General features: G+C 42.7%; 1 long non-coding RNA gene across 1 annotated transcript; it reads right to left on the bottom strand.

Annotated features, from left to right (window-relative positions):
* Window positions 1–202: 202 nt before the first annotated feature.
* Window positions 203–4,279, bottom strand: LOC148162179 (uncharacterized). Its single transcript, XR_015767092.1, has 2 exons — window positions 3,987–4,279; window positions 203–1,133 (listed from the first exon to the last, which is right to left on the bottom strand). It is a non-coding gene; the product is annotated as an uncharacterized LOC148162179 (long non-coding RNA).
* Between the last annotated feature and the right edge of the window lie 10,813 nt (window positions 4,280–15,092).

Raw genomic sequence — 15,092 nt, 5'->3', positions numbered from 1 at the left:
AATTAGGGGCCCCTGTTGGCTTTCCTGCAACCCCATCACCGGTGCGACCAATTCCTTGCATGAAATTTCCTCTGTTGCACTCTGTGTGGTGTCTCTTTTCCCAATCAGACTCTCATTGATACACAGAGTAACTGTGCTCTTTAGGACATTCCTTCCCCTCCCTGGGCGTCAGTTTCCTCATTAGTAAATGAGACTGGGGGAAGAATTTGCCAAACTTTATTTAGATTCATGGCATCTATGGATGTTGGGCCCTGCATGCTGGGGGACCTACAAGGATTAAAATGCCTCTCACACTTCAGGGTGGTCTGGAAATAAGTACTTCATTTTGTTTTTCCCAAAGCAGTTTCATTTTGAGCTGCAGTTTCAAATCCTTACTTTGGAAACAGGCAGGGTATAAATAACAAGGAATATATTTTAACTCTGTCATTTAATAAGCAATAGATTCATTGTCTCTTTCATACCCACTTCATAATTTGACATTTCCTTATCTTGTCTTTAAGTGCTGGAGGTCTGAATTGTTTCCCTCTAGTCTCAAAACTGTGCCATTTGGTGGTACAGCCTGTGTTTGTGGTTGTATCTCAATTCCTTTTGCTTTTTTTTTTTTTTTCTTTTCTTCTTTTTAGTCTTTGGGCCATATAAATCACCATCTTTCTGGGTTGAGCGATTCTCATCGTTTAACTTCTCCTTCAAAGATCTGCATGGATTGTGGTTTGGCCAGAGAGTGGTTCTGTTGGTTTTCCTCCTCCCTCTGCAAGTGCTCGGGTGTAGGCAGCCCCTCACCTCCCCACCCCACCCATTCCCACCGCAGAGGTTCTGCAGAGCCTGGCATGGAGCAGCCCCTGTGGTCCTTGCTGGGCCCTCTTGAGCAATCCTGGTTGGCAAGGCCCATGAACTTCCTCAGCTACCCCCTGAGCTGGTGGGGAGATGAGACCCAGGGAGCTGCCGAGCTGGAAGCACGTGTTGCTCACAGCCAGATCCGTGTCAGGAGTGATTCAGCAGGCAGTGACGCATCCACTTCCTGGAACTGTACTCCAAGAGGAAGGACAGGGATGGCCACACACGTGGCCTCGTCGATGCAGCCCAAGGGGTTTGGAGTCAGACGTGGTTCCATCACACACTCGCTGTGCGAACTTCTGCAATAATAAGAGTCAACAACGTTTGTTAAGCTCTAACTATGTGATAGGTACTGTGCAAAGCTTTTCTGCTTGTATTATCTTGTTTAATCCATACAGTCATATGGGATAGATTTTACGGATGATGAAACAGGCTGGGAGCAATTAAGCAACTTGACCAATGCTGTATTAACTAGAAAGTGCTAAAGCCAGGAAGTACCCAGGATCGATCTACTTTCTTGGGCTCTTTGCCACTTTGCAAGTGAATTCCATTTCCAGTCAGTTACCTTTTTCCCTTGTCTTTCACATCAGGATATTAGCGCCTATCTTGCAGTGTTATTTCATTCTCTTGCTCTGTCTTTCTCTCCCACTTAACATTTGTTGAGCTTCTAGCTCATCTATGCCCCGAGTTACAACTGGATAACAGTAGGATTCACTAGCCAAAAAGCCGAAATAATTTCAAATAATTCAATAAGTATGCAAAATTTACCTGCTGGGTGGAAGGTATTTGGGGAGTCTCTCTTAGGTGTTACGTGAACCTGGCCTCAAGTGAGTCCTCAGAATGCACTTAAAGAATTCATAACACTGCATCAAAGCAAATCTTGAGAAAGAAGAACAAAGCTAGAGGTATCACAATCCCAGATTTCAAAATATACCAGAAAGCTTCAGGAGTCAAAACAGTATGGTATTGGCACAAAAATAGACAGATCAATTGGACAGAATAGAGAGCCCAGAAGTAAATCCACACTTACATGGTCAATTAATCTATGACAAAGGAGGCATGAATATACAATGGGGGAAAGACAGTCTCATCAATAAATGGTGCTGGGAAAACTGGACAGCCACATGCAAAAGAATGAAACTAGACCACTTTCTTACACCATAAACAAAAATAAACTCAAAATGAATTAAAGATCTAAATGCAGACCTGAAACCATAAAACTCCCAGAAGAAAACATAGGCAGTAATCTCTTTGACATTGGCCTCAGCAACATTTTTCTAACTATGTCTCCCGAGGCAAGGGAAACAAAAGCAAAAATAAACTATTGGGACAACACCAAAATAAAAGGCTTTTGCACAGTGGAGGAAACCATCAACAAAACAAAAAGGCAACCTACAGAATGGGAGAAGATCTTTGCAAATGATATACCTGATAAAGGGGTAATATCCAAACTATATATACGATTTATACAACTCAACACTAAAAAAAAAAAAACCCACAAAAAATCCCAGTTTGAAATGGGCAGAGGACCTGAATAAACATTTTTCCAAAGAAGACATACAGATGGCCAACAGACACATGAAAAGATGCTCAACATCACTGATCATCAGGGAAATGCAAATCAAAACCATAGTGAGATATCACCTTACACCTGTCAGAATGGCTAGAATCACAAGAAACAAATGTTGGCAAGGACATGGACAAAAACCTTCATGCACTATTGATGGGAATGCAAACTGGTATAGCCACTGTGGAAAACGGCATGGAGGCTACTTAAAAAATTAAAAATAGAACTACCCTATGATCCAATAATCCCACTACTGAGTATTTACCCAAAGAAAACAAAAACACTAATTTGAAAAGATATATGCACCCCTTTGTTTATTGCAGCTTCATTCACAGTAGCCAAGATATGGAAGCAGACCAAGTGTCCATTAATAGATGAATGGATAAAGAAGATGTGATACACACACACACACACACACACACACACACACACACACACACACACACACACACACAGGAACATTACTCAGCCATAAAAAAAAATGAGATTTTGCTGTTTGCAACAACATGGATAGACCTAAAGGGTATTATGCTAAGTGAAATAAGTCAGACAAAAAAAGACAAATACCATATGATTTCACTTATATGTGCAATCTGAAAAACAAAACAAACAAAAACCAGACTCTTAAATATGGACAATGAACTGTGGTTGCCAGAGGGGAGGTGTGGGGGGTGGGGGGTGGGCAAAATAAAGGGGATTAGAAGATACGAACTTCCAGTTATGAAATAAATAAGTCATGGAGATAAAAAGTACAGCCTAAGAAATATAGTCGATAATATTTCAGTAATGCTGTATGGTGACAGATGGAGACTACACTTGCGGGGAGCACTGAATAATGTATAGAATTGTTGAATCAATATGCTGTACACCTGAAACTAATATAACATTGGATGTTACATATGCTTCAATAAAAAAGGAAAAAGAATTCAGAGCACTATGACCCAGTGGAGGTCCACACCCCATTTGCACATGTGGAACATGGGGGCAGCGGCAGGGAGGGGTCTGGTATAAGCAGAGAGCAATTTGCAAGGAACACGTGAAGCCATCAGATCTTGTCTGTGTCTTTTTCTATGCAAAGCTGTGATGGAGAACTAGTTCACATCAGACCCTGAGGCGGTGGGCTGGGACCGTGAAGTTATTTGGAGGCAGCTGGAACCAGGCATGGTAGCAAGGGAACAGCCCCTTTCCATTTGAGAGTTTAGCAGTCAAGGTCTTGATACTTCAGGAGCATGCTGAGGGTCTCTGAGGGGGACTGGGGTGGGAGGATGGGCAGAGTACATGTAGCAATATCTGCAGGGCCACCCTTTGGCTCACTTTCTCTTGAAGATAGGTGCATCTCAGCAGGAATGAGTGCCTCCACTCTCAGTTGCCTCTGGAAGGAACCCTCTAGATATGGAAAACCAAACTTATTCATGGGGCAGGAAAGCTATCAAGGAAAGAGATAACTTGAATGAAGGAACTCGAAGCAGCAGTTCGTGTGAAGTGTTAATGGATCCCTGGGCATTGGGAGATGAGCCTGACAATGACTAGAGTAGGAACCAGTAGAACATTTCTGTATTCAACTCTCTAGGCTTTGCTGCCTTACCAGATACCTGGTGATATTCCCACTGCTCTGTAGGAGAATGAGGGGTTGTCTGGGTGCCTTTAGGAGTGTTGAGTCCTGGCTGGAGGTCATAGATCTGGACCATGAATTGTACATCCTTCCAGAGCCCATGTCAGAGAAAAGCATATTAAAAGTTCGTCTTCTCCCATCCCTGGAGGTAGAAAGCCTAAAAAGAAAAGAGCAATCAATGCGCAGCTTTGGATGCACCATCAATTATATACCAAGCTGTGGTAATTTTACTTTCATTTTACAATGGAGAGGATCAGTCACTTGGCTTCCTTACGCACTGTGTCCACACTGTCTGTGTCTTTGCTTTATATACAGCTCACAGCAAACAGGAACTGGATGGGGAAGGATGAAAACGATGACGACGACGACGACAACAACAACAACAACAACTCAACTGGCCCCCAAAGAGAGCAGAAGCCAGGAAAGACAGCATGTGAGGTAGACCAGAACAACATGTAGGCTACTATTTTCTACTGGTCTGCAAAGTAAGCCATCTGTCCCCATCAGGGAATGGGGACCCTGGGGAGAGAGGTGGGAGAGGAGATACAAATGGGGAGATAATAAAAGAGAGGCATTATTTAGGGGAAATATTCCTAGAATAGTCAATGTGCCTGTATTCGAACCAACTCCTCCAAGGCCTCCCTCTCTGGGGAGACTTCTTGGAGTCTCTGGGGTCACTACTCCCTTCTCTAAAGGCCCAGAACCCTCCCTCTCTATAGGCTGTTCTCAACTGCGTTGAAATGATTGTTTCCCCATCTGTCCTCACCTTTAGATTTGGAACTTCCTGAGAACAGAAAAACATGGCTGCCACGTGTTGGTACCGTCAGTGTGTGCGGCTGTGCCTGACACACTCGATTGCCTAGTGTGCTTTTGTCATGTACAGGGCCCTCTATGTGCGAGTGACCCCGGGCCAGTCCTGTAATCTGTGAGTGTAGAGCCGGGAGGGCCATCTGTCCTAACGAAATGAATATGTTCACCCAGTTAGATCTTCAATTTCCCCCAAAGTTCTTACCTTTGTTACTTTGACGCCTATATTAACAAAAGTTACAATTGTCCTACATCATTGTGATGTTTTCAGGATCAGGGAAAAGGTATTAGAAAGTTTGTTCAGAGCATGAAGATTGTTTTCATCTTAATACTAAGTGTAAACACAAAAGCAGACCTCCATCTTGTATAGAAGATCACGTGTACATGCTCACACCTGGAAAACTCCAAAACTGAAACTGGATGTTGAGTTAGGATGGTGAGATTACAGTTGTGGTTTTTCTTTTTAGGACAAATTGCCTTTATGGTGTTTATTGTATTTGTACAAAGACAAATGAATAAATATACAAACAAAGAAGTTAAAAATAGATGCACTGGCAGAGAAGGAAAAACAGAGATCATGCTTCTCTGTCCAAACTTCCGTTACTGGAATAGCAAGCAATGCTTTTTTCTAGCTGTGCAGAAACAGATGATTTAGAATAGCACAGCACCTGGGTGTGGTGAGAAGTTTGAGGAGAAAGCCTCTGAAATTCATGTTACTCCTCCCTTTAGGGTTGGGAACTAGGGTTTGTTCTTGCCCTTCTAGTGGTTGATTGCACTGGCTAACTCAGTATCAGGGAAAGGGCAAGAATTTTTCTATCCATTTCTGGTTGATGACATGCCCATTAGTCATCTCTCCTCTCGCTACTCAGAAACTGTGAATGCGCTGTGTTGCACAACGGCCTCTGGGAACTTGCAGAGAGCACCCATTTAATGCTGGCTAGCCTGGTTCAGAGTGTGAATCTTGCTGAAAATCAAGTGAACTCCATGGAAGTCCTGTGGTTGCTAAGATACTGACTTTAAACGTCAGTGACCATTTTCCCTCAAAATAGCTCAAAAATCATCTATTGTTTGGCTTTAGAAATTGCAAGATGTGCTACACTTAAAGTGACTGGATTAAAATCTTGACTTCACCATTTCCTAGCTGGGTGACCTTGGCTAAGCTACTTCTCCAAGCCTCGTTTTTCTTTCTCCGTCTGCAGGGAGTGGTGATAGGGGACAATTTCAAAAACTACCAAACACTCCAGTTTGAACAACTGTTTTTTTTTCTAAGATTTATTTACTTATTTATTTATTTGAGAGAGAGAGAAAGAGAATCTCAGACTTCCCACTGAGCGTGGAGCCCGACGTGGGACTCTATCTCAGGACCCTGAGATCCTAACCTGACCTGAGCCAAAATCAAGAGTTGGAAGCTTAACCAACTGAGCGACCCAGGCAGCCTTAAGTTTGAACAAGTTAATTTACATCAGATATGGGAATGAACATGAAAAAGGCTGAAAACAGAAAAGACATCAAAATTTAAATGATTACCATAGGAGTCCTTGTGCTTCATTCCTTGAATATCATTTTTACCATGTTTGAGGTAGATGTTAAAAGCTATGGGATGTGAGCAAGAGGTGATCTGATGCCTCTAGTTGATATTTAGGTTTTAAAAACGAATTAGGGAATGATTTTGCAATAATTCTTCACTTTACAGAATAATTAACAATAGTTTATTATCATTATTATTGTGTAATATTATATATTATAATTAACATCATTAAGGATCCAGCTATCCTAGTTTATTTTAAATGTGATTTGATTCACAAAATGGTGTTTTGAGCCCAGTTTGCAAAGGCACAGTATTGCAGAATACCAGGTACACATGAAGCTTTCCAGCGGAGCCTGGCAAGTGAGACTTCAAACATCAGATAAGAAGGAATCGCACTTGCCCCCTCCGTGGTCTGTAAATGGATACCTCTAGCGTGTATATGCTGACATTGGCAGTGAAGCCCAGCCACTGTGTATGTAATTCTATGCTCTGGGCAAATAGAAAAATCTCTTCCTTTGATCCCTTCCTCACTGAGCCCTTTCTGAACTCATCCTTGGGCTATGTGCCTCACACCTACATCTGGGACCCTCTGGTGGTCTCGGAGGGCTGCCCAGCCTCTGCCCTGGTGCCTTTGTCTTGGTTCCAGCTGGGTGTGGTAATGACACACTCCTTGAGTCCGTGCTTTACAGAATCCTTGTAGCTTTCCTCCTGCTTGGCCTTTCTGAGTGGCCCTGACTTTAAATAACTAAACAGCAAGCTGCTTGGAAGCCAGCTGTTTGGACTTTGGACTTCGGCAACCAACTTGACAGCGACAGTAGCCAACTACTCATCCTGGGACCCTGGGGAAGGTTTACTCATGTGTACTCAGCATTTGGGAACTTGAACTTGAACTTGATTTTCTTCATCTGTAAATGGGGATACTACCGTCTATTATAATTTTTCTTATTAAGTAGATAGATAGGTGCGTTTAGCATGGAGTTAGCAAGCTAAGCAAGTAAGCCAGCAAGTAACTTACGAGTGTCATTGGTGTTATTGTTACTATTGCTGTCATTATCACCCTGAACTACAAGAACTATTAGCAAGCAAGTATCAATTTGGTCTTGGTGCAACTACTTTAATATGGGACTTTGTGGCTAGAAATTTTATGTAAATTTACATACAAATGTGTATGATGCCCCAAAGAGCAAATGGATAAGCATCTATACTTATGTAGAAACCCAAAGTGAGATAACTAGACACTAATTTCTTTTTGACTTTAGAATGCCCTACATGACTCGGTGTGTGTGCGCATGTGTGTGTGTGTGTGTGTGTGTGTGTGTGCACGTGCATGCACAGAGATTTATCTCCAAACCACTTCTAGCTTGGATTAACATTAAAACAAAGTGAAATCTGTGTTCCTTAACATGCATCAACAAACTTAAACTTAGGGAATGAAAGTGCTCCAGTGTAGCTGAGGGGGAGAGAAGAAAATGTTATTGCATGTAGTTTACACACTTGGATTTAGTCCACATAGAGAGAGTCAAGGCAGCTTGAAAGAGAGAGAAAGAAGAGGATTGACTCATAATGCTCATAAATAAGTAAATAAATAGCTAGCTAGATAAACAAGCAAACAAGCCCCAGAAAAGGAATTTAACTGAGCAAGAGATCAGGAGTTCTTTTGTGGCTCTGTGAGAGGGTCAAGAATGTTTTCCTGGAGAGAGGGCTTGAAGAGCCCTGGTCTCTTTCTTCTGGAGTCTGAGGGCCATTATGTAAAGGAAAGCATTTGTTCTGCTTTTTTCCTTACTGGATAAACAGGACCAATGAATTAGAGTAAAAGAGATCAAACTGGGCTCAATGGAAGGAAGAACTTTTTTTTTTTAAGATTTTATTTATTTATTTGAGAGAAAGAGACAGATAGCGAGAAGAGAGAATGAGCGGGGAGGAGAGGGAGAAACAGGCTCCCGTTGAGCCAGGAACCGGACGTGGGCCTCGATCCCAGGACCCCGAGATCATGACCTGAGCCGAAGGCAGATACTTAACCGACTGAGCCACCCTCGTGCCCCAAAACTTCTTAACTGTATCCATGGTCCCCCTTATAATGAAATGGATTGCCTCTGGGCCCCCCAGTTTTTGAAGGGCTCAAGCAGGAGCTGGGTGCCCAAATCTCAGGGATGTTGTAGATGATTGGGGGTATGGGAGATTGGTTACGATGACCTCTCTGATCCTCTTTAAGACTAAATAACATTTTACTTAGAGAATTTCTATGCTTTGTTTTCCTGAACATTAGAATAGATACAATGTAATTTAATGATCCAATCAAATAGGTTGGTCCTTATTAACGTGTGCAAGAAATGGAATTTGCAACTATGCTATATAAATAGATATTATCTTTGAATATTGAAAATACATAATATACAGCAAACTAAACTATTTTCAACTTTCCAAAATAGCTCTGTAGGATCTATGTAGGAGAAGAATTTCTAAAAATATTTCTCAATTCTTTAAAGCTTTTTAAAAAAAATAATATAGACCATCTCAAAGACATGACAGAATTAACCCACTGTGAGTTATACTGTGCAAATCTTTCAGAAATCCTGATTTATGATAATGCATCATTAGTAATTATGCTCATAAAAAAATCCCATTTGTGAGGGGGCGCCTGGGTGGCTCAGTCGGTTAAGCAGCCGACTCTTGGTTTCGGTTCAGGTCATGAGTTCAGTGTCATGGGATCGAGCCTGGAGCCAGACTCCATGCTCAGTGAGAGTCTGCTTGAGATTCTTTCTCTCTCTGTCTCTCTCTGCCCCTCCCCTGCTCACACCCTCCCTCTCTTCGTCTCTAAAAATAAATAAATAAATCTTTTTTAAAAATCTCATTTAAGGATCTGTATGCCATATGTGATTCTAACAGCTCTCTATGAGGTAGATATTTTTAGTATCCCCATTTTAAGGAGGAGGAAACTGAGGTTCACAGAGATCAAGAAACTCATTCAAGGCCACCCAGCTCAATGTGGAGCTGCCTGACTCCCCAGCCCCTGCTCTTTCCATTATGTCACACTTCTTGACCACTTCCTGTCCTGCCTGAACAAACATGCTTCAGGTCAAACATCCAAGAAGCGATGACGGGCCCCTGTCACACCTCCCAATGAAACCCTATAATTTCCAAGTCTGAGTTGGAAATCCTTTGGTTCTGTGTTCTTGTCTGGCCTGCCCAGAAGGTTTGTTTTTGCGATATGCCTCTCTCATAATGGCTAGATGTTTTTTGCTGGCCATTTATACACGGACCATGTGCAACTGCAGGTGTAGCGTTATTACTTCACCTCACAATTGAGACAGCCCCTTTGCCCCCTGCTCCCAACTTGGGGTCTGTTTCAAGGAGGGTGTTAAGGCTATTAGTAGGTCCATGGAGGCTATAAATAGAGCCCTCGGCTTCAGCCAACTCACCGTGTTTATGTTTTTGGGTTGCACTGCAACCGTTGTTGGTAATTATAGATGCGTGGGTGAAGATGGGTACTGATGAATAGTTCCTCCTCTTAGTTTCCTCTTTGCACAAGCCCAACACTGGGGGTGTCTGGACTCACAGTCCTATCATAAGGTCCCTCATGTCTAGTCACTGCTGTGCTTCCTGGACAACTCAGGGAACCAGAGAGGTTGAAAGATTTCAAGATAATCCACATCACCATTCGCATTACAACCTGTGTAGTCAGTGCCTTCTTTAAGAGAAATAAGGGGACATCAAAAGAAAATTATTCCTCCTTCTGCCTGCACATAGTATAAGCAAGCTTTCTGCCTTTGGGTGACAAAGCATTTTCCAAATAAATGCAGATAAATGTGTAAAGAGGATTCATGGGTCCAACAGAAATGATGATCTGCAAGGGAACTCAGTGAATGGTAGCACACGTGTCCAGTAAATTTTTGTAATCTGGAATATAAGCTCTTTTGGTACTCCCAAGGGTACATGCAATCTCTTAACCAGTGAAGTGGGGAAGTTACCATTTCCAGATTTTCTCTTGGTTCTCTGGTGTGCCAAGGGAAAGGTTTGGTCGTAGGTCAAGGATACTCCCTGAGCTGACTATGTGCCTACTAGAATAGTCAGGCACATCTGATTCTGACCAATGATATGGTTCTAACTGGGGGTACAAGAAGCCAAGAGGAAGATACCCACATCATGTCCAAGGACAAGGTTCTGAGGTCAGACAAGCAAGTGACAGGTCATGAGAAAAAGGTAAGCAGTGAAAGAAGCCAGTCATGGAGGACCACATAGAGTGTGATTCCATGTCTATGAAGTGTCTAGAACAGGCAAATTTATAGAGACAGAAAGTAGGTTGGTGGTTGTCTGGGGCTGAGGGGCACGGAAGGTTGGAGAGTAATGGCCAAGGAGTGTGGGATTTCTTTTTGGCGTGGGGAAATGTCCTAAAATTGATAGTGGTGATGGATGTACAACTCTGTGGATACACTGGAAGTCATCGAAACAGCTTTAACTGGGTGAACTGTGTGGTATGAAAATTATATCTCAATGAAGCTATTTAAAATAAAAGTAAAAAGTGATACATTTGGGGAGCTGAGCTGTGAAAAACCAGAAAAGTTGGATGAGCAGCAGTGAGATGGAGAATGCTAACAGGAGGGGGTCTGCTGGGCAGCCTTGGGAGGGAGGTCAAGCTCTCTAGGCAGAGGGTTTACGCAGTTCTAGCTACAGCTCATATGTGTTGAAAGAGGCAGAGATGGCTACTCCCCTCATGTAAAAGACCTCTGCAGATCACAACAGGATTCCTATAACTCACTTCTCACATTCTAGGGAAATAAATGTGTCTAAGGATTGGATCTGGTCAGCTTGGTGGATCTCACTCCTGTGATAGTATTATACCTATGGATAAATTAACTTCATTTGTTGCAGCCTAATTAGAAATTTAGTGTGCACATCATGATCCTTGGGGGTTAACTGCTCTTCCAGAGAATGATAATTTTGTTTTGGTTTTATCAGGACTTCACTCAAAGAGGTCCAAAGTTGGCCGATCATTAGAGTGAGAAGATGGTTTTAGTTACATTTAAGGGAAAACCAAAATTACACCATTATTTCAGCAACAAATAATGGATGAGGAGCCATTTATGCAAGGTCCAGTTCCAGAGAAGGTGCTGTGAGATTTTTTATGCCGTATGTAGCATGCCCTGGTCCTTTTGGGACTCCCCGACCTCATCTCCGACTCTGTCTCATAGAGATTCAGAACTGCAGGCCCAAATGCATGTCTGCATTTTTACTTATGTTGTTCATTCTACCTAAAACACCCTTTCTACTTCTCCATACTTGGCTAATCCCTACCTATTATTCAAGAATCTTCCAAGAAGCATTCCCTGAATTCTCAGGATGGTCTGAGAGTCCTTTCCTATATTCCCACAGCATCCTGTTTATACTCTATCAACACATTTAGTGAATTACAAAGGGATTATCTATTTATCTGTTTGTGTCCCCACTGGTCTGGAAGCTCCTTAGAGCACCTCACCAGTATCTCTGTCCTCAGCCCTTAGACTAGTTCCCAGCACCTAATGTATCTTAATAAATGTGAGCTTTAAAAAATGTGAGCCCTTCGTTGCAAAAGGCTATGCAGTGGCCACCTGGAAAGTCTGATCAAAGAAATTTGATGCCATCACTCTCAACCCCAAATATCACCCCAATCAATGGACCCATTCAAAAGGATCATGGAATGGCAGGTCATTCTCAGTGTCCACAGGCTAGCACAAGGTGGAGCACACAGTAGACTCTCCTTAAACATTTGCTAAACTGATCTATTTAGAGTTCTTGACTGTCATATGTCTAATTCTCTTACAGCCCGCACTTCCAATACCTTAGACACGCCTACGCCAAAATTGTTTTCCACATGCTGAGTGCAGATGCTCGTTCGTTAACTGACAAGACGACGCTGGGAATTCTCCTGTACTGGAGCTACACGATTGTTCAGTTTTGACAGCAGCGCCATATTGATAATGGAAGGTTCATGCCTGATTATTCAAATATTCATTTACAAAAATGAGTGGGAAACAGAAAAAGAAAATGCTGATATTAGTGAAAATAAGCAGAGAGGTCTCATCAATTTAATAAATTTAGGACAAAAATAGAAATGATTAGGTGTGCTAAAAGTGGCCAGTCTTTGGCCTCAATTGGATGTTCAATGGAGGATAGGTTGATTGTATGTTCAATAATGAAGAAAAAGAACAAATTAAAGAGTTCAGTGAAATCTGAAAGTGTAGTGTCAAATATAGTATCCAGAAGGCAAGGCATAGTTAGCATTTTTATAATTATTTTTTAAATCTCTGGGAGTCCTTCCATGCCTTAAACAAATAGTATCTACATCTATTGTTTGATGTCCATCCTTTTGATTTTCAAATCTCATGAATGCATTATATATCAAAGAAGGAAATGACTTGTGTCAGATTCGAGATTCTTGAAGCCTTTTCCAGTACCAAAAAGCTTTGGGAGGAGTAACACTTTCAGAGGAAACAGCCAACTGAGGACAAAGCTCAAAGATTATATCTTGGCTACAGCCTTCTTGCCAAGTGATTAAAAGCGCAGACATAGACATAAGAACCAGAAACACCTGGATCGCCTAACAATGTGTCTTGATCAAGTTACTTCATCCCACAAACCTCAGTTTTTTTTCATCTGCAAAATGGGGATGATGATAGTAGTTATCTCAGTAGATGGCTATAAGACACCAATGAGTGAATGTGTTCAATATGCTTAGTCCAGTGCCTGGTACTTCCTCTGAGCTTATAATATAGAAACTGCTGTCTGGGAGGGAGGAAGAATGCTGGAAGAAGCCATGGGAGGGACCAAACTTGGCCTACTTCACAAATTGTCTAGGGCCCCACTGGATCCTGAGCTCTATTAAAAACTCAATCCGGAAACACTTACAGCTTCTATTACTACTCCCAGTCTACCCACTGGGTCCTCCTGGTTTCTGCTAGGGTGAGTGGGCGTGTGCTATTTATTCACCTAATGACTCCTTCCAAGTTCAAGAAGTTGGAAACCCTGATGGTTGTTCCAACCGTTACTTCTTCCAGTTCGCCGCCTCTGCACTCAGGAAGGTGTGTCTTCTGCATTACTGTCAACCTGCGTTTTGATTTTTCAGTTGTCTGAGGCTCCCAGGTCTTTGAAATAGGTGATTACCAGCTCCACAATTATACAATCAGCAGAGGCTTGGTTTAGGATATGCTGTTAGAAACAACATGCACCAGGTGAGCTCTGTGTGATGGATGCCGGGCCCCACCACCACCTCGTTCACCACACCAACCCTCTGTGTTTGTGGGGACTCTACCCTCATTCAGACAGCATTCTCACCTAACTTCTTTAATGGCTGATGAGGGTTTAGTGACATGATTTCTTACTGTTTAACGTTTATTATTTATTATTATTGCCCCCATTTATTCAAAAATTTTGAGATGATCTCTTACCTCTCAGGTTGTATCCAGACCCCAAATGCCCCTAAGGAGCAAAAAAACCACAATAGCAGAGATGGGGTCCAACAGGGGAGGGGAACAGCAGCAGAAAACATGGAAGAAAATGAAAGACGAGATGAAAGAAAAACACTCAAGGTAATGATGGCAAAGCACCCAGCCCAGGGTCAAGAACATAGTGGCAAGGGCTTAGTAGTTTATATGTCTACCTTTTAAATCTTTCTTGTCCCATCAGGCTGCCCTAGTTTTTTCACTTGTGAAATGACTTACAGACAAAATCAGTAGTTCCAAATATTTTTGTGAAGCTCTCTCTTTTCCACAGGCAGGACTTCCACAGGCATTGTCAATGCTCCGTCTAGATTTACTCACTCCCCACCTGCTCCCCCTCACTTGACCTTGACCTTCCTGCCCAGTTCCCCACTCTAGTGGTTCTCCCTCAACACCAGCCATGGCCTTCTCCAACGGGCGCCCCCCACCTACGCCTCACTGGCCTCCCCAAAGGCTCTGATGCTGTTAATCCGTCTCTTCATCTCAAGAGCCTCTTCCCTGCCTCCCTGCCTCCCTGTACCCACTTGCCCTTTCTTCTCTTTCTGGCCCCCTTTGCTTTGCCCACTGCTTTCAGTGATTGAGTTGAAAGATCTGTCTCTGGCTGTCAGTCCTTCTCACAGGACGTGGCCATCCTTTGCCATGATTTCAACTACTTACATGTAAACAACTTTCATGTTTTTCTCCTCATCTCTGACCTAGTTTTTGAGCATCAAACCCACATAAGCAAGTACATGCTGGGCCTCTCCACTTGGCCATCCCACAGGCATCTCAAGTTCAGCTGGCACAAAACTGAATTAATTGCTTTTACACCCTCTCCTCCCCACATCATCTGTAGTTACTCAAACCAGGACGCTGGGTGTCACCTTAGGTTTCTCATTTCCCTTCCCCTCCCACCCTTCCTCCTACTACATGTCCACTAAGTCATGGGGATTCTGTCTTTCCAAAACGTCTCTGCTCCCTTCATGCTCCCACAGCCTCGGTTGCAACTCTCATGTTTTCCTTGAATTATCTCCATAGATTCCTAGTGCATTTTCCTGACTCCTCTGTCTTTCCACCTTCAGACCCATTCTCCCCTGCGATACTTAAAATGAAGTTCTGCTAAGTCACTACCTTACTTAACGTCTAGCCAGTGGCTCCCATTGCTTACAGGGGAGAATAAAAACCCTTTGTTGAGCCTGCAAGGGGCTCTTTGACCTGGCCCCCCTATTTCATCTCTACTCTTCTCCCTTTCTCCCTTCTCTCACTCCAACTTAGACCCTGGCCATCAAACTT

Source organism: Eumetopias jubatus, unplaced genomic scaffold (assembly GCF_037043125.1).
Source record: "Eumetopias jubatus isolate StellerSeaLion01/CBP00866 unplaced genomic scaffold, mEumJub1_p1.0 scaffold_17, whole genome shotgun sequence".
Classification (NCBI taxonomy): Eukaryota; Metazoa; Chordata; class Mammalia; order Carnivora; family Otariidae; genus Eumetopias; species Eumetopias jubatus.
Note: the sequence above shows the minus strand (reverse complement) of the source record. Positions and strands in the feature narration are given on the sequence as shown.